This window comes from Amblyomma mixtum, chromosome 3 (assembly GCF_055824585.1).
Source record: "Amblyomma mixtum isolate Tamu chromosome 3, ASM5582458v1, whole genome shotgun sequence".
NCBI lineage: Eukaryota > Metazoa > Arthropoda > Arachnida > Ixodida > Ixodidae > Amblyomma > Amblyomma mixtum.
In genome coordinates, this window is record NC_143014.1 from 389349964 (window position 1) to 389375622 (window position 25659).

Here is a 25659-nt window from a genome sequence, read left to right on the forward strand (position 1 = left end):
CCACATCTCTCTCTCATCACCCCACGTACCTATGAGCGCGATTCAGGCGTCCCCTGACTAAGGGAGTGAGTTACGCGCACTTCCTATCCTTAAAATCATCGCAGTGTAAAACGCAGCCAACGCCAATGCCAATGAACGCAATGAACACCGACGGCTCATGGCTTTCCAGAGTGGCTTTTCTGGCTCACAGTTCTCAATGCAAACGCATGCAGCCCACATCTTTCTCTCATAGCCCCACGTACCTGTGAGCGCGATTCCGGCGTCCCCTGACTAAGGGAGTGAGTTACGCGCACTTCCTTTCCTTAAAATCATCGCAGTGTAAAACGCTGCCAACGCCAATGCCAATGAACACAACGAACGCCGAAGGCTCATGGCTTCAGTGCGGCTTTTCTGGCTCACAGTTCTCAATGCAAACGCACGCAGCCCACATCTCTCTCTCATAACCCAACGTACCTATGAGCGCGATTCAGGCGTCCCCTGACTAAGGGAGTGAGTTACGCGCACTTCCTTTCCTTAAAAATCATCGCAGTCTAAAACGCTGCCAACGCCAATGCCAATGAACACAATGAGACGCCGACGGCTCATGGCTTTCCAGTGCGGCTTTTCTGGCTCATTGTTCTCAGTGCAAACGCATGCAGCCCACATCTTTCTCTCATAGCCCCACGTACCTGTGAGCGCGATTCAGGCGTCCCCTGGCTAAGGGAGTGAGTTAGGCGCACTTCCTTTCCTTAATATCATCGTAGTGTAAAACGGTGCCAACGCCAATGCCAATGAACACAATGAACGCCGAAGGCTCATGGCTTTTCAGTGCCGCTTTTCTGGCTCACAGTTCTCAATGCAAACGCACGCAGCCCACATCTCTCTCTCATCGCCCCATGTACCTATGAGCGCGATTCAGGCGTCCCCTGACTAAGGGAGTGAGTTACGCGCACTTCCTATCCTTAAAATCATCGCAGTGTAAAACGCTGCCAACGCCAATGCCAATGAACACAATGAACGCCGAAGGCTCATGGCTTTCCAGAGCGGCTTTTCTGGCTCACAGTTCTCAATGCAAATCCATGCAGCCCACATCTTTCTCTCATAGCCCCACGTACCTGTCAGCGCGATTCAGGCGTCCCCTGACTAAGGGAGTGAGTTACGCGCACTTCCTTTCCTTAAAATCATCGAAGTGTAAAACGCTGCCAACGCCAATGCCAATGAACACAATGAACGCCGACGGCTCATGGCTTCAGTGCGGATTTTCTGGCTCACAGTTCTCAATGCAAACGCACGCAGCCCACAACTCTCTCTCATAACTCCACGTACCTATGAGCGCGATTCAGGCGTCCCCTGACTAAGGGAGTGTGTTACGCGCACTTCCTTTCCTTAAAATCATTGCAGTGTAAAACGCTGCCAACGCCAATGCCAATGAACACAATGAACGCCGAAGGCTCATGGCTTCAGTGCGGATTTCTGGCTCACAGTTCTCAATGCAAACGCATGCAACCCACATCTCTTTCTCATAACCCCACGTACCTATGAGCGCTATTCAGGCGTGCCCTAACTAAGGGAGTGAGTTACGCGCACTTCCTTTCCTTAAAATCATCGCAGTGTAAAACGCTGCCAAAGCCAATGCCAATGAACACAATGAACGCCGAAGGCTCATGGCTTTTCAGTGCGGCTTTTCTGGCTCACAGTTCTCAATGCAAACGCACGCAGCCCACATCTCTCTCTCATCGCCCCACGTACCTATGAGCGCGATTCAGGCGTCCCCTGACTAAGGGAGTGAGTTACGCGCACTTCCTATCCTTAAAATCATCGCAGTGTAAAACGCCGCCAACGCCAATGCCAATGAACACAATGAACGCCGACGGCTCATGGCTTCACTGCGGCTTTTCTGCCTCACAGTTCTCAATGCAAACGCATGAAGCCCACATCTCTCTCTCATAACCCACGTACCTGTGAGCGCGATTCCGACGTCCCCTGACTAAGGGAGTGAGTTACGCGCACTTCCTTTCCTTAAAATCATCGCAGTGTAAAACGCTGCCAACGCCAATGCCAATGAACACAACGAACGCCGACGGCTCATGGCTTCAGTGCGGATTTTCTGGCTGACAGTTCTCAGTGCAAACGCACGCAGCCCACATCTCTCTCTCATAACCCCACGTACCTATGAGCACGATTCAGGCGTCGCCTGACTAAGGGAGTGTGTTACGCGCACTTCCTTTCCTTAAAATCATCCAAGTGTAAAACGCTGCCAACGCCAATTCCAATGAGCACAATGAACGCCGACCGACGGCTCATGGCTTCAGTGCGGCTTTTCTGGCTCACAGTTCTCAATGCAAACGCATGCAGGCCACATCTCTCTCTCATCACCCCACGTACCTATGAGCGCGATTCAGGCGTCCCCTGACTAAGGGAGTGAGTTACGCGCACTTCCTATCCTTAAAATCATCGCAGTGTAAAACGCAGCCAACGCCAATGCCAATGAACGCAATGAACACCGACGGCTCATGGCTTTCCAGAGTGGCTTTTCTGGCTCACAGTTCTCAATGCAAACGCATACAGCCCACATCTTTCTCTCATAGCCCCACGTACCTGTGAGCGCGATTCCGGCGTCCCCTGACTAAGGGAGTGAGTTACGCGCACTTCCTTTCCTTAAAATCATCGCAGTGTAAAACGCTGCCAACGCCAATGCCAATGAACACAACGAACGCCGAAGGCTCATGGCTTCAGTGCGGCTTTTCTGGCTCACAGTTCTCAATGCAAACGCACGCAGCCCACATCTCTCTCTCATAACCCAACGTACCTATGAGCGCGATTCAGGCGTCCCCTGACTAAGGGAGTGAGTTACGCGCACTTCCTATCCTTAAAATCATCGCAGTGTAAAACGCTGCCAACGCCAATGCCAATGAACACAATGAACGCTGACGGCTCATGGCTTCAGTGCGGCTTTTCTGGCTCGCAGTTCTCAATGAAAACGCATGCAGCCCACATCTCTCTCTCATCACCCCACGTACCTATGAGCGCGATTCAAGCGTCCCCTGACTAAGGGAGTGAGTTACGCGCACTTCCTTTCCTTAAAATCATCGCAGTGTAAAACGCTGCCAACGCCAATGCCAATGAACACAATGAACGCCGAAGGCTCATGGCTTCAGTGCGGCTTTTCTGGCTCACAGTTCTCAATGCAAACGCATGCAGCCCACATCTCTTTCTCATAACCCCACGTACCTATGAGCGCGATTCAGGCGTCCCCTGACTAAGGGAGTGAGTTACGCGCACTTCCTTTCCTTAAAAACATCGCAGTGTAAAACGCTGCCAACGCCAATGCCAATGAACACAATGAACGCCGACGGCTCATGGCTTCAGTGCGGCTTTTCTGGTTCACAGTTCTCAATGCAAACGCACGCAGCCCATATCTCTCTCTCATCACCTCACGTACCTATGAGCGCGATTCAGGCGTCCCCTGACTAAGAGAGTGAGTTACGCGCCCTTCCTTTCCCTAAAATCATCGCAGTGTAAAGCGCTGCCAACGCCAATGCCAATGAACACAATGAACGCCGACGGCTCATGGCTTCAGTGCGGCTTTTCTGGCTCACTGTTCTCAATGCAAACGCATGCACCCCTCATCTCTCTCTCATAACCCCACGTACCTATGAGCGCGATCCAGGCGTCCCCTGACTAAGGGAGTGAGTAACGCGCACTTCCTTTCCTTAAAATCATCGCAGTGTAAAACGCTGACAGCGCCAATGCCAATGAACACAATGAACGCCGAAGGCTCATGGCTTCAGTGCGGCTTTTCTGGCTCACAGTTCTCAATTCAAAGGCACGCAGCCCACATCTCTCTCTCATCACTCCACGTACCTATGAGCAAGATTCAGGTGTCCCCTGACTAAGGGAGTGAGTTACGCGTACTTCCTTTCCTTAAAATGATCGCAGTGTAAAACGCTGCCAATGCCAATGCCAATGAACACAATGAAAGCCGACGGCTCATGGCTTCAGTGCGGCTTTTCTGGCTCACTGTTCTCAATGGAAACGCATGCAGCCCACATCTCTCTCTCATCACCCCACGTACCTATGAGCGCGATTCAGGCGTCCCCTGACTAAGTTAGTTAGTTACGCGCACTTCCTTTCCATAAAATCAACGCAGTGTAAAACGCTGCCAACGCCAGTGCAAATGAACACAATGAACGCCGACGGCTCATGGCTTCACTGCGGCTTTTCTCGCTCACAGTTCTCAATGCAAACGCATGCAGCCCACATCTCTCTCTCATAACCCACGTACCTGTGAGCGCGATTCAGGCGCCCCTGACTAAGGGAGTGAGTTACGCGCACTTCCTTTCCTTAAAATCATCGCAGTGTAAAACGCTGCCAACGCCAATGCCAATGAACACAATGAACGCCGACGGCGCATGGCTTCAGTGCGGCTTTTCTGGCTCACAGTTCTCAATGCAAACGCATGCAGCCCACATCTCTTTCTCATAACCCCACGTACCTATGAGCGCGATTCAGGCGTCCCCTGACTAAGGGAGTGAGTTACGCGCACTTCCTTTCCTTAAAATCATCGCAGTGTGAAACGCTGCCAACGCCATTGGCAATGAACACAATGAACGCCGACGGCTCATGGCTTCAGTGCGGGTTTTCTGGCTCACAGTTCTCAATGCAAACGCACGCAGCCCACATCTCTCTCTCATAACCCCACGTACCTATGAGCGCGATTCAGGCGTCCCCTGACTAAGGGACTGAGTTACGCGCACTTCCTTTCCTTAAAATCATCGCAGTGTAAAACGCCGCCAACGCCAATGCCAATGAACACAATGAACGCCGACGGCTCATGGCTTCACTGCGGCTTTTCTGGCTAACAGTTCGCAATGCAAACGCATGCAGCCCACATCTCTCTCTCATAACCCACGTACCTGTGAGCGCGATTCCGGCGTCCCCTGACTAAGGGAGTGAGTTACGCGCACTTCCTTTCCTTAAAATGATGGCAGTGTAAAACGCTCCCAACGCCAATGCCAATGAACACAACGAACGCCGACGGCTCATGGCTTCAGTTCGGATTTTCTGGCTGACAGTTCTCAATGCAAACGCACGCAGGCCACATCTCTCTCTCATCACCCCACGTACCTATGAGCGCGATTCAGGCGTCCCCTGACTAAGGGAGTGTGTTACGCGCACTTCCTATCCTTAAAATCATCGCAGTGTAAAACGCTGCCAACGCCAATGCCAATGAACACAATGAACGCCGAAGGCTCATGGCTTCAGTGCGGCTTTTCTGGCTCACAGTTCTCAATGCAAACGCATGCAGCCCACATCTCTCATAACCCCACGTACCTATGAGCGCGATTCAGGCGTCCCCTGACTAAGGGAGTGATTTACGCGCACTTCCTTTCCATAAAATCATCGCAGTGTAAAACGCTGCCAACGCCAATGACAATGAACATAATGAGCGCCGACGGCTCATGGCTTCACTGAGGCTTTTCTGGCTCACTGTTCTCAATGCAAGCGCATGCAGCCCACATCTCTCTCTCATAGCCCCACGTACCTGTGAGCGCGATTCAGGCGTCCCCTGACTAAGGGAGTGAGTTACGCGCACTTCCTTTCCTTAAAATCATCGCAGTGTAAAACGCTGCCAACGCCAATGCCAATGAACACAATGTACGCCGACGGCTCATGGCTTCACTGCGGCTTTTCTGGCTCACAGTTCTCAATGCAAACGCATGCAGAGAACATCTCTCTCTCATAGCCCCACGTACCTGTGAGCGCGATTCAGGCGTCCCCTGACTAAGGGAGTGAGTTACGCGCACTTCCTTTCCTTAAAAACATCGCAGTGTAAAACGCTGCCAACGCCAATGCCAATGAACACAATGAACGCCGACGGCTACTGGCTTCAGTGCAGCTTTTCTGGCTCACAGTTCTCAATGCAAACGCACGCAGCCCACATCTCTCTCTCATCACCCCACGTACCTATGAGCGCGATTCAGGCGTCCCCTGACTGAGGGAGTGAGTTACGCGCACTTCCTTTCCTTAAAATGATCGCAGTGTAAAACGCTGCCAATGCCAATGCCAATGAACACAATGAAAGCCGACGGCTCATGGCTTCAGTGCGGCTTTTCTGGCTCACTGTTCTCAATGGAAACGCACGCAGCCCACATCTCTCTCTCATCACCCCACGTACCTATGAGCGCGATTCAGGCGTCCCCTGACTAAGTTAGTTAGTTACGCGCACTTCCTTTCCATAAAATCAACGCAGTGTAAAACGCTGCCAACGCCAGTGCAAATGAACACAATGAACGCCGACGGCTCATGGCTTCACTGCGGCTTTTCTGGCTCACAGTTCTCAATGCAAACGCATGCAGCCCACATCTCTTTCTCATAACCCCACGTACCTATGAGCGCGATTCAGGCGTCCCCTGACTAAGGGAGTGAGTTACGCGCACTTCCTTTCCTTAAAATCATCGCAGTGTGAAACGCTGCCAACGCCATTGGCAATGAACACAATGAACGCCGACGGCTCATGGCTTCAGTGCGGGTTTTCTGGCTCAGAGCTCTCAATGCAAACGCACGCAGCCCACATCTCTCTCTCATAACCCCACGTACCTATGAGCGCGATTCAGGCGTCCCCTGACTAAGAGAGTGAGTTACGCGCCCTTCCTTTCCTTAACATCATCGCAGTGTAACGCGCTGCCAACGCCAATGCCAATGAACACAATGAACGCCGACGGCTCATGGCTTCAGTGCGGCTTTTCTGGCTCACTGTTCTCAATGCAAACGCATGCACCCCTCATCTCTCTCTCATAACCCCACGTACCTATGAGCAAGATTCAGGTGTCCCCTGACTAAGGGAGTGAGTTACGCGTACTTCCTTTCCTTAAAATCATCGCAGTGTAAAACGCTGCCAACGCCAATGCCAATGAACACAATGAACGCCAACTGCTCATGGCTTCAGTGCGGCTTTTCTGGCTCACTGTTCTCAATTCAAAGGCACGCAGCCCACATCTCTTTCTCATAACCCCACGTACCTATGAGCGCGATTCAGGCGTCCCCTGACTAAGGGAGTGACTTACGCGCACTTCCTTTCCATAAAATCATCGCAGTGTAAAACGCTGCCAACGCCAATGACAATGAACATAATGAACGCCGACGGCTCATGGCTTCACTGAGGCTTTTCTGGCTCACTGTTCTCAATGCAAGCGCATGCAGCCCACATCTCTCTCTCATAGCCCCACGTACCTGTGAGCGCGATTCAGGCGTCCCCTGACTAAGGGAGTGAGTTACGCGCAATTCCTTTCCTTAAAATCATCGCAGTGTAAAACGCTGCCAACGCCAATGCCAATGAACACAATGAACGCCGAAGGCTCATGGCTTCACTGCGGCTTTTCTGGCTCACAGTTCTCAATGCAAACGCATGCAGAGAACATCTCTCTCTCATAGCCCCACGTACCTGTGAGCGCGATTCAGGCGTCCCCTGACTAAGGGAGTGAGTTACGCGCACTTCCTTTCCTTAAAAACATCGCAGTGTAAAACGCTGCCAACGCCAATGCCAATGAACACAATGAACGCCGACGGCTACTGGCTTCAGTGCAGCTTTTCTGGCTCACAGTTCTCAATGCAAACGCACGCAGCCCACATCTCTCTCTCATCACCCCACGTACCTATGAGCGCGATTCAGGCGTCCCCTGACTGAGGGAGTGAGTTACGCGCACTTCCTTTCCTTAAAATGATCGCAGTGTAAAACGCTGCCAATGCCAATGCCAATGAACACAATGAAAGCCGACGGCTCATGGCTTCAGTGCGGCTTTTCTGGCTCACTGTTCTCAATGCAAACGCACGCAGCCCACATCTCTCTCTCATCACCCCACGTACCTATGAGCGCGATTCAGGCGTCCCCTGACTAAGTTAGTTAGTTACGCGCACTTCCTTTCCATAAAATCAACGCAGTGTAAAACGCTGCCAACGCCAGTGCAAATGAACACAATGAACGCCGACGGCTCATGGCTTCACTGCGGCTTTTCTGGCTCACAGTTCTCAATGCAAACGCATGCAGCCCACATCTCTCTCTCATAACCCACGTACCTGTGAGCGCGATTCAGGCGCCCCTGACTAAGGGAGTGAGTTACGCGCACTTCCTTTCCTTAAAATCATCGCAGTGTAAAACGCTGCCAACGCCAATGCCAATGAACACAATGAACGCCGACGGCGCATGGCTTCAGTGCGGCTTTTCTGGCTCACAGTTCTCAATGCAAACGCATGCAGCCCACATCTCTTTCTCATAACCCCACGTACCTATGAGCGCGATTCAGGCGTCCCCTGACTAAGGGAGTGAGTTACGCGCACTTCCTTTCCTTAAAATCATCGCAGTGTGAAACGCTGCCAACGCCATTGGCAATGAACACAATGAACGCCGACGGCTCATGGCTTCAGTGCGGGTTTTCTGGCTCACAGTTCTCAATGCAAACGCACGCGGCCCACATCTCTCTCTCATAACCCCACGTACCTATGAGCGCGATTCAGGCGTCCCCTGACTAAGGGAATGTGTTACGCGCACTTCCTTTCCATAAAATCATCGCAGCAGTGTAAAACGCTGCCAACGCCAATGCCAATGAACACAATGAACGCCAACGGCTCTAGGCTTCAGTTCGGATTTTCTGGCTGACAGTTCTCAGTGCAAACGCACGCAGCCCATATCTCTCTCTCATAACCCCACGTACCTATGAGCACGATTCAAGCGTCCCCTGACTAAGGGAGTGTGTTACGCGCACTTCCTTTCCTTAAAATCATCGCAGTGTAAAACGCTGCCAACGCCAATGCCAATGAACACAATGAACGCCGACGGCTCATGGCTTCAGTGCGGCTTTTCTGGCTCACAGTTCTCAATGCAAACGCATGCAGCCCACATCTCTTTCTCATAACCCCACGTACCTATGAGCGCGATTCAGGCGTCCCCTGACTAAGGGAGTGAGTTACGCGCACTTCCTTTCCTTAAAAACATCGCAGTGTAAAACGCTGCCAACGCCAATGCCAATGAACACAATGAACGCCAACGGCTCATGGCTTCGCTGCGGCTTTTGTGGCTCACAGTTCTCAATGCAAACGCATACAGCCCACATCTCTTTCTCATAACCCAACGTACCTATGGGCGCGATTCAGGCGTCCCCTGACTAATGGAGTGAGTTACGCGCACTTCCTTTCCTTAAAAATCATCGCAGTGTAAAACGCTGCCAACGCCAATGCCAATGAACACAATGAACGCCGACGGCTCATGGCTTTTCAGTGCGGCTTTTCTGGCTCACTGTTCTCAATGCAAACGCATGCAGGCCACATCTCTCTCTCATCACCCCACGTACCTATGAGCGCGATTCAGGCGTCCCCTGACTAAGGGAGTGAGTTACGCGCACTTCCTATCCTTAAAATCATCGCAGTGTAAAACGCTGCCAACGCCAATGCCAATGAACGCAATGAACGCCGACGGCTCATGGCTTCACTGCGGCTTTTCTGGCTCACTGTTCTCAATGCAAGCGCATGCAGACAACATCTCTCTCTCATAGCCCCACGTACCTGTGAGCGCGATTCAGGCGTCCCTTGACTAAGGGAGTGAGTTACGCGCACTTCCTTTCCTTAAAATCATCGCAGTGTAAAACGCTGCCAACGCCAATGCCAATGAACACAATGGACGCCGACGGCTCATGGCTTAAGTGCGGCTTTTGTGGCTCACAGTTCTCAATGGAAACGCACACAGCCCACATCTCTCTCTCATCACCCGACGTACCTATGAGCGCGATTCAGGCGTCCCCTGACTAAGGGAGTGAGTTACGCGCACTTCCTTTCCTTAAAATCATCGCAGTGTAAAACGCTGCCAACGCCAATGCCAATAAACGCAAAGAACGCCGAAGGCTCATGGCTTCAGTGCGGCTTTTCTGGCTCACAGTTCTCAATGCAAACGCACGCAGCCCACATCTCTCTCTCATCACCCGACGTACCTATGAGCGCGATTCAGGCGTCCCCTGACTAAGGGAGTGAGTTACGCGCACTTCCTTTCCTTAAAATGATCGCAGTGTAAAACGCTGCCAATGCCAATGCCAATGAACACAATGAAAGCCGACGGCTCATGGCTTCAGTGCGGCTTTTCTGGCTCACTGTTCTCAATGCAAACGCATGCAGCCCACATCTCTCTCTCATCACCCCACGTACCTATGAGCGCGATTCAGGCGTCCCCTGACTAAGTTAGTTACGCGCACTTCCTTTCCATAAAATCAACGCAGTGTAAAACGCTGCCAACGCCAGTGCAAATGAACACAATGAACGCCGACGGCTCATGGCTTCACTGCGGCTTTTCTGGCTCACAGTTCTCAATGCAAACGCATGCAGCCCACATCTCTCTCATAACCCACGTACCTGTGAGCGCGATTCAGGCGCCCCTGACTAAGGGAGTGTGTTACGCGCACTTCCTTTCCATAAAATCATCGCAGTGTAAAACGCTGCCAACGCCAATGCCAATGAACACAACGAAGGCCGACGGGTCATGGCTTCAGTGCGGATTTTCTGGCTCACAGTTCTCAATGCAAACGCACACAGCTCACATCTCTCTCTCATAACCCACGTACCTGTGAGCGCGATTCAGGCGCCCCTGACTAAGGGAGTGAGTTACGCGCACTTCCTTTCCTTAAAATCATCGCAGTGTAAAACGCTGCCAACGCCAATGCCAATGAACACAATGAACGCCGACGGCGCATGGCTTCAGTGCGGCTTTTCTGGCTCACAGTTCTCAATGCAAACGCATGCAGCCCACATCTCTTTCTCATAACCCCACGTACCTATGAGCGCGATTCAGGCGTCCCCTGACTAAGGGAGTGAGTTACGCGCACTTCCTTTCCTTAAAATCATCGCAGTGTAAAACGCTCCCAACGCCAATGCCAATAAACACAACGAACGCCGACGGCTCATGGCTTCAGTTCGGATTTTCTGGCTGACAGTTCTCAGTGCAAACGCACGCAGCCCATATCTCTCTCTCATAACCCCACGTACCTATGAGCACGATTCAAGCGTCCCCTGACTAAGGGAGTGTGTTACGCGCACTTCCTTTCCTTAAAATCATCGCACTGTAAAACGCTGCCAACGCCAATGCCAATGAACACAATGAACGCCGAAGGCTCATGGCTTCAGTGCGGCTTTTCTGGCTCACAGTTCTCAATGCAAACGCATGCAGCCCACATCTCTTTCTCATAACCCCACGTACCTATGAGCGCGATTCAGGCGTCCCCTGACTAAGGGAGTGAGTTACGCGCACTTCCTTTCCTTAAAAACATCGCAGTGTAAAACGCTGCCAACGCCAATGCCAATGAACACAATGAACGCCGACGGCTCATGGCTTCAGTGCGGCTTTTCTGGCTCACAGTTCTCAATGCAAACGCACGCAGCCCACATCTCTCTCTCATCACCTCACGTACCTATGAGCGCGATTCAGGCGTCCCCTGACTAAGAGAGTGAGTTACGCGCCCTTCCTTTCCTTAAAATCATCGCAGTGTAAAGCGCTGCCAACGCCAATGCCAATGAACACAATGAACGCCGACGGCTCATGGCTTCAGTGCGGCTTTTCTGGCTCACTGTTCTCAATGCAAACGCATGCACCCCTCATCTCTCTCTCATAACCCCACGTACCTATGAGCGCGATTCAGGCGTCCCCTAACTAAGGGAGTGAGTAACGCGCACTTCCTTTCCTTAAAATCATCGCAGTGTAAAACGCTGACAACGCCAATGCCAATGAACACAATGAACGCCGACGGCCCATGGCTTCACTGCGGCTTTTCTGGCTCACTGTTTTCAATGCAAGCGCATGCAGACAACATCTCTCTCTCATAGCCCCACGTACCTGTGAGCGCGATTCAGGCGTCCCCTGACTAAGGGAGTGAGTTACGCGCACTTCCTTTCCTTAAAATCATCGCAGTGTAAAACGCTGCCAACGCCAATGCCAATGAACACAATGAACGCCGACGGCTCATGGCTTCACTGCGGCTTTTCTGGCTCACAGTTCTCAATGCAAACGCACGCAGCCCACATCTCTCTCATCACCCCACGTACCTATGAGCGCGATTCAGGCGTCCCCTGACAAAGGGAGTGAGTTACGCGCACTTCCTTTCCTTAAAATCATCGCAGTGTGAAACGCTGCCAATGCCAATGCCAATGAACGCAATGAAAGCCGACGGCTCATGGCTTCAGTGCGGCTTTTCTGGCTCACTGTTCTCAATGCAAACGCACGCAGCCCACATCTCTCTCTCATCACCCCACGTACCTATGAGCGCGATTCAGGCGTCCCCTGACTAAGTTAGTTAGTTACGCGCACTTCCTTTCCATAAAATCAACGCAGTGTAAAACGCTGCCAACGCCAGTGCAAATGAACACAATGAACGCCGACGGCTCATGGCTTCACTGCGGCTTTTCTGGCTCACAGTTCTCAATGCAAACGCATGCAGCCCACATCTCTCTCATAACCCACGTACCTGTGAGCGCGATTCAGGCGCCCCTGACTAAGGGAGTGAGTTACGCGCACTTCCTTTCCTTAAAATCATCGCAGTGTAAAACGCTGCCAACGCCAATGCCAATGAACACAATGAACGCCGACGGCGCATGGCTTCAGTGCGGCTTTTCTGGCTCACAGTTCTCAATGCAAACGCATGCAGCCCACATCTCTTTCTCATAACCCCACGTACCTATGAGCGCGATTCAGGCGTCCCCTGACTAAGGGAGTGAGTTACGCGCACTTCCTTTCCTTAAAATCATCGCAGTGTGAAACGCTGCCAACGCCATTGGCAATGAACACAATGAACGCCGACGGCTCATGGCTTCAGTGCGGGTTTTCTGGCTCAGAGTTCTCAATGCAAACGCACGCAGCCCACATCTCTCTCTCATAACCCCACGTACCTATGAGCGCGATTCAGGCGTCCCCTGACTAAGGGAATGTGTTACGCGCACTTCCTTTCCATAAAATCATCGCAGCAGTGTAAAACGCTGCCAACGCCAATGCCAATGAACACAATGAACGCCGACGGCTCATGGCTTCACTGCGGCTTTTCTGGCTCACTGTTCTCAATGCAAGCGCAGGCACCCCACATCTCTCTCTCATAGCCCCACGTACCTGTGAGCGCGATTAAGGCGTCCCCTGACTAAGGCAGTGAGTTACGCGCACTTCCTTTCCTTAAAATCATCGCAGTGTAAAACGCTGCCAACGCCAATGCCAATGAACACAATGAACGCCAACGGCTCATGGCTTCACTGCGGCTTTTGTGGCTCACAGTTCTCAATGCAAACGCATGCAGCCCACATCTCTTTCTCATAACCCAACGTACCTATGGGCGCGATTCAGGCGTCCCCTGACTAATGGAGTGAGTTACGCGCACTTCCTTTCCTTAAAAATCATCGCAGTGTAAAACGCTGCCAACGCCAATGCCAATGAACACAATGAACGCCGACGGCTCATGGCTTTTCAGTGCGGCTTTTCTGGCTCACTGTTCTCAATGCAAACGCATGCAGGCCACATCTCTCTCTCATCACCCCACGTACCTATGAGCGCGATTCAGGCCTCCCCTGACTAAGGGAGTGAGTTACGCGCACTTCCTATCCTTAAAATCATCGCAGTGTAAAACGCTGCCAACGCCAATGCCAATGAACACAATGAACGCCGACGGCCCATGGCTTCACTGCGGCTTTTCTGGCTCACTGTTCTCAATGCAAGCGCATGCAGACAACATCTCTCTCTCATAGCCCCACGTACCTGTGAGCGCGATTCAGGCGTCCCCTGACTAAGGCAGTGAGTTACGCGCACTTCCTTTCCTTAAAATCATCGCAGTGTAAAACGCTGCCAACGCCAATGCCAATGAACACAATGAACGCCAACGGCTCATGGCTTCTCTGCGGCTTTTGTGGCTCACAGTTCTCAATGCAAACGCATGCAGCCCACATCTCTTTCTCATAACCCTACGTACCTATGGGTGCGATTCAGGCGTCCCCTGACTAATGGAGTGAGTTACGCGCACTTCCTTTCCTTAAAAATCATCGCAGTGTAAAACGCTGCCAACGCCAATGCCAATGAACACAATGAACGCCGACGGCTCATGGCTTTTCAGTGCGGCTTTTCTGGCTCACTGTTCTCAATGCAAACGCATGCAGGCCACATTTCTCTCTCATCACCCCACGTACCTATGAGCGCGATTCAGGCCTCCCCTGACTAAGGGAGTGAGTTACGCGCACTTCCTATCCTTAAAATCATCGCAGTGTAAAACGCTGCCAACGCCAATGCCAATGAACACAATGAACGCCAACGGCTCATGGCTTCACTGCGGCTTTTGTGGCTCACAGTTCTCAATGCAAACGCATGCAGCCCACATCTCTTTCTCATAACCCAACGTACCTATGGGCGCGATTCAGGCGTCCCCTGACTAATGGAGTGAGTTACGCGCACTTCCTTTCCTTAAAAATCATCGCAGTGTAAAACGCTGCCAACGCCAATGCCAATGAACACAATGAACGCCGACGGCTCATGGCTTTTCAGTGCGGCTTTTCTGGCTCACTGTTCTCAATGCAAACGCATGCAGGCCACATCTCTCTCTCATCACCCCACGTACCTATGAGCGCGATTCAGGCCTCCCCTGACTAAGGGAGTGAGTTACGCGCACTTCCTATCCTTAAAATCATCGCAGTGTAAAACGCTGCCAACGCCAATGCCAATGAACACAATGAACGCCGACGGCCCATGGCTTCACTGCGGCTTTTCTGGCTCACTGTTTTCAATGCAAGCGCATGCAGACAACATCTCTCTCTCATAGCCCCACGTACCTGTGAGCGCGATTCAGGCGTCCCCTGACTAAGGGAGTGAGTTACGCGCACTTCCTATCCTTAAAATCATCGCAGTGTAAAACGCTGCCAATGCCAATGCCAATGAACACAATGAAAGCCGACGGCTCATGGCTTCAGTGCGGCTTTTCTGGCTCACTGTTCTAAATGCAAACGCATGCAGCCCACATCTCTCTCTCATCACCCCACGTACCTATGAGCGCGATTCAGGCGTCCCCTGAATAAGTTAGTTACGCGCACTTCCTTTCCATAAAATCAACGCAGTGTAAAACGCTGCCAACGCCAGTGCAAATGAACACAATGAACGCCGACGGCTCATGGCTTCACTGCGGCTTTTCTGGCTCACAGTTCTCAATGCAAACGCATGCAGCCCACATCTCTCTCTCATAACCCACGTACCTGTGAGCGCGATTCAGGCGCCCCTGACTAAGGGAGTGTGTTACGCGCACTTCCTTTCCATAAAATCATCGCAGTGTAAAACGCTGCCAACGCCAATGCCAATGAACACAACGAAGGCCGACGGGTCATGGCTTCAGTGCGGATTTTCTGGCTCACAGTTCTCAATGCAAACGCACACAGCTCACATCTCTCTCTCATAACCCACGTACCTGTGAGCGCGATTCAGGCGCCCCTGACTAAGGGAGTGAGTTACGCGCACTTCCTTTCCTTAAAATCATCGCAGTGTAAAACGCTGCCAACGCCAATGCCAATGAACACAATGAACGCCGACGGCTCATGGCTTCACTGCGGCTTTTCTGGCTCACAGTTCTCAATGCAAACGCATGCAGAGAACATCTCTCTCTCATAGCCCCACGTACCTGTGAGCGCGATTCAGGCGTCCCCTGACTAAGGGAGTGAGTTACGCGCACTTCCTTTCCTTAAAATCATCGCAGTGTAAAACGCTCCCAACGCCAATGCCAATGAACACAATGAACGCCGACGGCTCATGGCTTCACTGCGGCTTTTCTGGCTCACAGTTCTCAATGCAAACGCATGCAGAGAACATCTCTCTCTCATAGCCCCACGTACCTGTGAGCGCGATTCAGGCGTCCCCTGACTAAGGGAGTGAGTTACGCGCACTTCCTTTCCTTAAAAACATCGCAGTGTAAAACGCTGCCAACGCCAATGCCAATGAACACAATGAACGTCGACGGCTACTGGCTTCAGTGCAGCTTTTCTGGCTCACAGTTCTCAATGCAAACGCACGCAGCCCACATCTCTCTCATCACCCCACGTACCTATGAGCGCGATTCAGGCGTCCCCTGACAAAGGGAGTGAGTTACGCGCACTTCCTTTCCTTAAAATCATCGCAGTGTGAAATGCTGCCAATGCCAATGCCAATGAACGCAATGAAAGCCGACGGCTCATGGCTTCAGTGCGGCTTTTCTGGCTCACTGTTCTCAATGCAAACGCACGCAGCCCACATCTCTCTCTCATCACCCCACGTACCTATGAGCGCGATTCAGGCGTCCCCTGACTAAGTTAGTTAGCTACGCGCACTTCCTTTCCATAAAATCAACGCAGTGTAAAACGCTGCCAACGCCAGTGCAAATGAACACAATGAACGCCGACGGCTCATGGCTTCACTGCGGCTTTTCTGGCTCACAGTTCTCAATGCAAACGCATGCAGCCCACATCTCTCTCATAACCCACGTACCTGTGAGCGCGATTCAGGCGCCCCTGACTAAGGGAGTGAGTTACGCGCACTTCCTTTCCTTAAAATCATCGCAGTGTAAAACGCTGCCAACGCCAGTGCCAATGAACACAATGAACGCCGACGGCGCATGGCTTCAGTGCGGCTTTTCTGGCTCACAGTTCTCAATGCAAACGCATGCAGCCCACATCTCTTTCTCATAACCCCACGTACCTATGAGCGCGATTCAGGCGTCCCCTGACTAAGGGAGTGAGTTACGCGCACTTCCTTTCCTTAAAATCATCGCAGTGTGAAACGCTGCCAACGCCATTGGCAATGAACACAATGAACGCCGACGGCTCATGGCTTCAGTGCGGGTTTTCTGGCTCAGAGTTCTCAATGCAAACGCACGCAGCCCACATCTCTCTCTCATAACCCCACGTACCTATGAGCGCGATTCAGGCGTCCCCTGACTAAGGGAATGTGTTACGCGCACTTCCTTTCCATAAAATCATCGCAGCAGTGTAAAACGCTGCCAACGCCAATGCCAATGAACACAATGAACGCCGACGGCTCATGGCTTCACTGCGGCTTTTCTGGCTCACTGTTCTCAATGCAAGCGCAGGCACCCCACATCTCTCTCTCATAGCCCCACGTACCTGTGAGCGCGATTAAGGCGTCCCCTGACTAAGGCAGTGAGTTACGCGCACTTCCTTTCCTTAAAATCATCGCAGTGTAAAACGCTGCCAACGCCAATGCCAATGAACACAATGAACGCCAACGGCTCATGGCTTCACTGCGGCTTTTGTGGCTCACAGTTCTCAATGCAAACGCATGCAGCCCACATCTCTTTCTCATAACCCAACGTACCTATGGGCGCGATTCAGGCGTCCCCTGACTAATGGAGTGAGTTACGCGCACTTCCTTTCCTTAAAAATCATCGCAGTGTAAAACGCTGCCAACGCCAATGCCAATGAACACAATGAACGCCGACGGCTCATGGCTTTTCAGTGCGGCTTTTCTGGCTCACTGTTCTCAATGCAAACGCATGCAGGCCACATCTCTCTCTCATCACCCCACGTACCTATGAGCGCGATTCAGGCCTCCCCTGACTAAGGGAGTGAGTTACGCGCACTTCCTATCCTTAAAATCATCGCAGTGTAAAACGCTGCCAATGCCAATGCCAATGAACACAATGAACGCCGACGGCCCATGGCTTCACTGCGGCTTTTCTGGCTCACTGTTCTCAATGCAAGCGCATGCAGACAACATCTCTCTCTCATAGCCCCACGTACCTGTGAGCGCGATTCAGGCGTCCCCTGACTAAGGCAGTGAGTTACGCGCACTTCCTTTCCTTAAAATCATCGCAGTGTAAAACGCTGCCAACGCCAATGCCAATGAACACAATGAACGCCAACGGCTCATGGCTTCTCTGCGGCTTTTGTGGCTCACAGTTCTCAATGCAAACGCATGCAGCCCACATCTCTTTCTCATAACCCTACGTACCTATGGGCGCGATTCAGGCGTCCCCTGAATAAGTTAGTTACGCGCACTTCCTTTCCATAAAATCAACGCAGTGTAAAACGCTGCCAACGCCAGTGCAAATGAACACAATGAACGCCGACGGCTCATGGCTTCACTGCGGCTTTTCTGGCTCACAGTTCTCAATGCAAACTCATGCAGCCCACATCTCTCTCTCATAACCCACGTACCTGTGAGCGCGATTCAGGCGCCCCTGACTAAGGGAGTGTGTTACGCGCACTTCCTTTCCATAAAATCATCGCAGTGTAAAACGCTGCCAACGCCAATGCCAATGAACACAACGAAGGCCGACGGGTCATGGCTTCAGTGCGGATTTTCTGGCTCACAGTTCTCAATGCAAACGCACACAGCTCACATCTCTCTCTCATAACCCACGTACCTGTGAGCGCGATTCAGGCGCCCCTGACTAAGGGAGTGAGTTACGCGCACTTCCTTTCCTTAAAATCATCGCAGTGTAAAACGCTGCCAACGCCAATGCCAATGAACACAATGAACGCCGACGGCGCATGGCTTCAGTGCGGCTTTTCTGGCTCACAGTTCTCAATGCAAACGCATGCAGCCCACATCTCTTTCTCATAACCCCACGTACCTATGAGCGCGATTCAGGCGTCCCCTGACTAAGGGAGTGAGTTACGCGCACTTCCTTTCCTTAAAATCATCGCAGTGTAAAACGCTCCCAACGCCAATGCCAATAAACACAACGAACGCCGACGGCTCATGGCTTCAGTTCGGATTTTCTGGCTGACAGTTCTCAGTGCAAACGCACGCAGCCCATATCTCTCTCTCATAACCCCACGTACCTATGAGCACGATTCAAGCGTCCCCTGACTAAGGGAGTGTGTTACGCGCACTTCCTTTCCTTAAAATCATCGCACTGTAAAACGCTGCCAACGCCAATGCCAATGAACACAATGAACGCCGAAGGCTCATGGCTTCAGTGCGGCTTTTCTGGCTCACAGTTCTCAATGCAAACGCATGCAGCCCACATCTCTTTCTCATAACCCCACGTACCTATGAGCGCGATTCAGGCGTCCCCTGACTAAGGGAGTGAGTTACGCGCACTTCCTTTCCTTAAAAACATCGCAGTGTAAAACGCTGCCAACGCCAATGCCAATGAACACAATGAACGCCGACGGCTCATGGCTTCAGTGCGGCTTTTCTGGCTCACAGTTCTCAATGCAAACGCACGCAGCCCACATCTCTCTCTCATCACCTCACGTACCTATTAGCGCGATTCAGGCGTCCCCTGACTAAGAGAGTGAGTTACGCGCCCTTCCTTTCCTTAAAATCATCGCAGTGTAAAGCGCTGCCAACGCCAATGCCAATGAACACAATGAACGCCGACGGCTCATGGCTTCAGTGCGGCTTTTCTGGCTCACTGTTCTCAATGCAAACGCATGCACCCCTCATCTCTCTCTCATAACCCCACGTACCTATGAGCGCGATTCAGGCGTCCCCTAACTAAGGGAGTGAGTAACGCGCACTTCCTTTCCTTAAAATCATCGCAGTGTAAAACGCTGACAACGCCAATGCCAATGAACACAATGAACGCCGAAGGCTAATGGCTTCAGTGCGGCTTTTCTGGCTCACAGTTCTCAATTCAAAGGCACGCAGCCCACATCTCTCTCTCATCACGCCACGTACCTATGAGCAAGATTCAGGTGTCCCCTGACTAAGGGAGTGAGTTACGCGTACTTCCTTTCCTTAAAATCATCGCAGTGTAAAACGCTGCCAACGCCAATGCCAATGAACACAATGAACGCCGACGGCTCATGGCTTCACTGCGGCTTTTCTGGCTCACTGTTCTCAATGCAAGCGCAGGCACCCCACATCTCTCTCTCATAGCCCCACGTACCTGTGAGCGCGATTAAGGCGTCCCCTGACTAAGGCAGTGAGTTACGCGCACTTCCTTTCCTTAAAATCATCGCAGTGTAAAACGCTGCCAACGCCAATGCCAATGAACACAATGAACGCCAACGGCTCATGGCTTCACTGCGGCTTTTGTGGCTCACAGTTCTCAATGCAAACGCATGCAGCCCACATCTCTTTCTCATAACCCAACGTACCTATGGGCGCGATTCAGGCGTCCCCTGACTAATGGAGTGAGTTACGCGCACTTCCTTTCCTTAAAAATCATCGCAGTGTAAAACGCTGCCAACGCCAATGCCAATGAACACAATGAACGCCGACGGCTCATGGCTTTTCAGTGCGGCTTTTCTGGCTCACTGTTCTCAATGCAAACGCATGCAGGCCACATCTCTCTCTCATCACCCCACGTACCTATGAGCGCGATTCAGGCCTCCCCTGACTAAGGGAGTGAGTTACGCGCACTTCCTATCCTTAAAATCATCGCAGTGTAAAACGCTGCCAATGCCAATGCCAATGAACACAATGAACGCCGACGGCCCATGGCTTCACTGCGGCTTTTCTGGCTCACTGTTCTCAATGCAAGCGCATGCAGACAACATCTCTCTCTCATAGCCCCACGTACCTGTGAGCGCGATTCAGGCGTCCCCTGACTAAGGCAGTGAGTTACGCGCACTTCCTTTCCTTAAAATCATCGCAGTGTAAAACGCTGCCAACGCCAATGCCAATGAACACAATGAACGCCAACGGCTCATGGCTTCTCTGCGGCTTTTGTGGCTCACAGTTCTCAATGCAAACGCATGCAGCCCACATCTCTTTCTCATAACCCTACGTACCTATGGGCGCGATTCAGGCGTCCCCTGAATAAGTTAGTTACGCGCACTTCCTTTCCATAAAATCAACGCAGTGTAAAACGCTGCCAACGCCAGTGCAAATGAACACAATGAACGCCGACGGCTCATGGCTTCACTGCGGCTTTTCTGGCTCACAGTTCTCAATGCAAACTCATGCAGCCCACATCTCTCTCTCATAACCCACGTACCTGTGAGCGCGATTCAGGCGCCCCTGACTAAGGGAGTGTGTTACGCGCACTTCCTTTCCATAAAATCATCGCAGTGTAAAACGCTGCCAACGCCAATGCCAATGAACACAACGAAGGCCGACGGGTCATGGCTTCAGTGCGGATTTTCTGGCTCACAGTTCTCAATGCAAACGCACACAGCTCACATCTCTCTCTCATAACCCACGTACCTGTGAGCGCGATTCAGGCGCCCCTGACTAAGGGAGTGAGTTACGCGCACTTCCTTTCCTTAAAATCATCGCAGTGTAAAACGCTGCCAACGCCAATGCCAATGAACACAATGAACGCCGACGGCGCATGGCTTCAGTGCGGCTTTTCTGGCTCACAGTTCTCAATGCAAACGCATGCAGCCCACATCTCTTTCTCATAACCCCACGTACCTATGAGCGCGATTCAGGCGTCCCCTGACTAAGGGAGTGAGTTACGCGCACTTCCTTTCCTTAAAATCATCGCAGTGTAAAACGCTCCCAACGCCAATGCCAATAAACACAACGAACGCCGACGGCTCATGGCTTCAGTTCGGATTTTCTGGCTGACAGTTCTCAGTGCAAACGCACGCAGCCCATATCTCTCTCTCATAACCCCACGTACCTATGAGCACGATTCAAGCGTCCCCTGACTAAGGGAGTGTGTTACGCGCACTTCCTTTCCTTAAAATCATCGCACTGTAAAACGCTGCCAACGCCAATGCCAATGAACACAATGAACGCCGAAGGCTCATGGCTTCAGTGCGGCTTTTCTGGCTCACAGTTCTCAATGCAAACGCATGCAGCCCACATCTCTTTCTCATAACCCCACGTACCTATGAGCGCGATTCAGGCGTCCCCTGACTAAGGGAGTGAGTTACGCGCACTTCCTTTCCTTAAAAACATCGCAGTGTAAAACGCTGCCAACGCCAATGCCAATGAACACAATGAACGCCGACGGCTCATGGCTTCAGTGCGGCTTTTCTGGCTCACAGTTCTCAATGCAAACGCACGCAGCCCACATCTCTCTCTCATCACCTCACGTACCTATTAGCGCGATTCAGGCGTCCCCTGACTAAGAGAGTGAGTTACGCGCCCTTCCTTTCCTTAAAATCATCGCAGTGTAAAGCGCTGCCAACGCCAATGCCAATGAACACAATGAACGCCGACGGCTCATGGCTTCAGTGCGGCTTTTCTGGCTCACTGTTCTCAATGCAAACGCATGCACCCCTCATCTCTCTCTCATAACCCCACGTACCTATGAGCGCGATTCAGGCGTCCCCTAACTAAGGGAGTGAGTAACGCGCACTTCCTTTCCTTAAAATCATCGCAGTGTAAAACGCTGACAACGCCAATGCCAATGAACACAATGAACGCCGAAGGCTAATGGCTTCAGTGCGGCTTTTCTGGCTCACAGTTCTCAATTCAAAGGCACGCAGCCCACATCTCTCTCTCATCACGCCACGTACCTATGAGCAAGATTCAGGTGTCCCCTGACTAAGGGAGTGAGTTACGCGTACTTCCTTTCCTTAAAATCATCGCAGTGTAAAACGCTGCCAACGCCAATGCCAATGAACACAATGAACGCCAACTGCTCATGGCTTCAGTGCGGCTTTTCTGGCTCACTGTTCTCAATTCAAAGGCACGCAGCCCACATCTCTTTCTCATAACCCCACGTACCTATGAGCGCGATTCAGGCGTCCCCTGACTAAGGGAGTGATTTACGCGCACTTCCTTTCCATAAAATCATCGCAGTGTAAAACGCTGCCAACGCCAATGACAATGAACATAATGAACGCCGACGGCTCATGGCTTCACTGAGGCTTTTCTGGCTCACTGTTCTCAATGCAAGCGCATGCAGCCCACATCTCTATCTCATAGCCCCACGTACCTGTGAGCGCGATTCAGGCGTCCCCTGACTAAGGGAGTGAGTTACGCGCACTTCCTTTCCTTAAAATCATCGCAGTGTAAAACGCTGCCAACGCCAATGCCAATGAACACAATGAACGCCGACGGCTTATGGCTTCACTGCGGCTTTTCTGGCTCACAGTTCTCAATGCAAACGCATGCAGAGAACATCTCTCTCTCATAGCCCCACGTACCTGTGAGCGCGATTCAGGCGTCCCCTGACTAAGGGAGTGAGTTACGCGCACTTCCTTTCCTTAAAAACATCGCAGTGTAAAACGCTGCCAACGCCAATGCCAATGAACACAATGAACGCCGACAGCTACTGGCTTCAGTGCAGCTTTTCTGGCTCACAGTTCTCAATGCAAACGCACGCAGCCCACATCTCTCTCATCACCCCACGTACCTATGAGCGCGATTCAGGCGTCCCCTGACAAAGGGAGTGAATTACGCGCACTTCCTTTCCTTAAAATCATCGCAGTGTGAAACGCTGCCAATGCCAATGCCAATGAACGCAATGAAAGCCGACGGCTCATGGCTTCAGTGCGGCTTTTCTGGCTCACTGTTCTCAATGCAAACGCACGCAGCCCACATCTCTCTCTCATCACCCCACGTACCTATGAGCGCGATTCAGGCGTCCCCTGACTAAGTTAGTTAGTTACGCGCACTTCCTTTCCATAAAATCAACGCAGTGTAAAACGCTGCCAACGCCAGTGCAAATGAACACAATGAACGCCGACGGCTCATGGCTTCACTGCGGCTTTTCTGGCTCACAGTTCTCAATGCAAACGCATGCAGCCCACATCTCTCTCATAACCCACGTACCTGTGAGCGCGATTCAGGCGCCCCTGACTAAGGGAGTGAGTTACGCGCACTTCCTTTCCTTAAAATCATCGCAGTGTAAAACGCTGCCAACGCCAATGCCAATGAACACAATGAACGCCGACGGCGCATGGCTTCAGTGCGGCTTTTCTGGCTCACAGTTCTCAATGCAAACGCATGCAGCCCACATCTCTTTCTCATAACCCCACGTACCTATGAGCGCGATTCAGGCGTCCCCTGACTAAGGGAGTGAGTTACGCGCACTTCCTTTCCTTAAAATCATCGCAGTGTGAAACGCTGCCAACGCCATTGGCAATGAACACAATGAACGCCGACGGCTCATGGCTTCAGTGCGGGTTTTCTGGCTCAGAGTTCTCAATGCAAACGCACGCAGCCCACATCTCTCTCTCATAACCCCACGTACCTATGAGCGCGATTCAGGCGTCCCCTGACTAAGGGAATGTGTTACGCGCACTTCCTTTCCATAAAATCATCGCAGCAGTGTAAAACGCTGCCAACGCCAATGCCAATGAACACAATGAACGCCGACGGCTCATGGCTTCACTGCGGCTTTTCTGGCTCACTGTTCTCAATGCAAGCGCAGGCACCCCACATCTCTCTCTCATAGCCCCACGTACCTGTGAGCGCGATTAAGGCGTCCCCTGACTAAGGCAGTGAGTTACGCGCACTTCCTTTCCTTAAAATCATCGCAGTGTAAAACGCTGCCAACGCCAGTGCAAATGAACACAATGAACGCCGACGGCTCATGGCTTCACTGCGGCTTTTCTGGCTCACAGTTCTCAATGCAAACGCATGCAGCCCACATCTCTCTCTCATAACCCACGTACCTGTGAGCGCGATTCAGGCGCCCCTGACTAAGGGAGTGTGTTACGCGCACTTCCTTTCCATAAAATCATCGCAGTGTAAAACGCTGCCAACGCCAATGCCAATGAACACAACGAAGGCCGACGGGTCATGGCTTCAGTGCGGATTTTCTGGCTCACAGTTCTCAATGCAAACGCACACAGCTCACATCTCTCTCTCATCACCCACGTACCTGTGAGCGCGATTCAGGCGCCCCTGACTAAGGGAGTGAGTTACGCGCACTTCCTTTCCTTAAAATCATCGCAGTGTAAAACGCTGCCAACGCCAATGCCAATGAACACAATGAACGCCGACGGCGCATGGCTTCAGTGCGTCTTTTCTGGCTCACAGTTCTCAATGCAAACGCATGCAGCCCACATCTCTTTCTCATAACCCCACGTACCTATGAGCGCGATTCAGGCGTCCCCTGACTAAGGGAGTGAGTTACGCGACACTTCCTTTCCTTAAAATCATCGCAGTGTGAAACGCTGCCAACGCCATTGGCAATGAACACAATGAACGCCGACGGCTCATGGCTTCAGTGCGGGTTTTCTGGCTCACAGTTCTCAATGCAAACGCACGCAGCCCACATCTCTCTCTCATAACCCCACGTACCTATGAGCGCGATTCAGGCGTCCCCTGACTAAGGGAATGTGTTACGCGCACTTCCTATCCTTAAAATCATCGCAGTGTAAAACGCTTCCAACGCCAATGTCAATGAACACAAAGAACGCCGACGGCTCATGCCTTCAGTGCGGCTATTCTGGCTCACAGTTCTCAATGCAAACGCATGCAGCCCACATCTCTCTCTCATCACCCCACGTACCTATGAGCACGATTCAGGCGTCCCCTGACTAAGTTAGTTAGTTACGCGCACTTCCTTTCCATAAAATCATGGCAGTGTAAAACGCTGCCAACGCCAATGCAAATGAACACAAAGAACGCCGACGGCTCATGGCTTCAGTGCGGCTTTTCTGGCTCACAGTTCTCAATGCAAACGCACGCAGCCCACATCTCTCTCTCATAACCCCACGTGCCTATGAGCGCGATTCAGGCGTCCCCTGACTAAGGGACTGAGTTACGCGCACTTCCTTTCCTTAAAAACATCGCAGTGTAAAACGCCGCCAACGCCAATGCCAATGAACACAACGAAC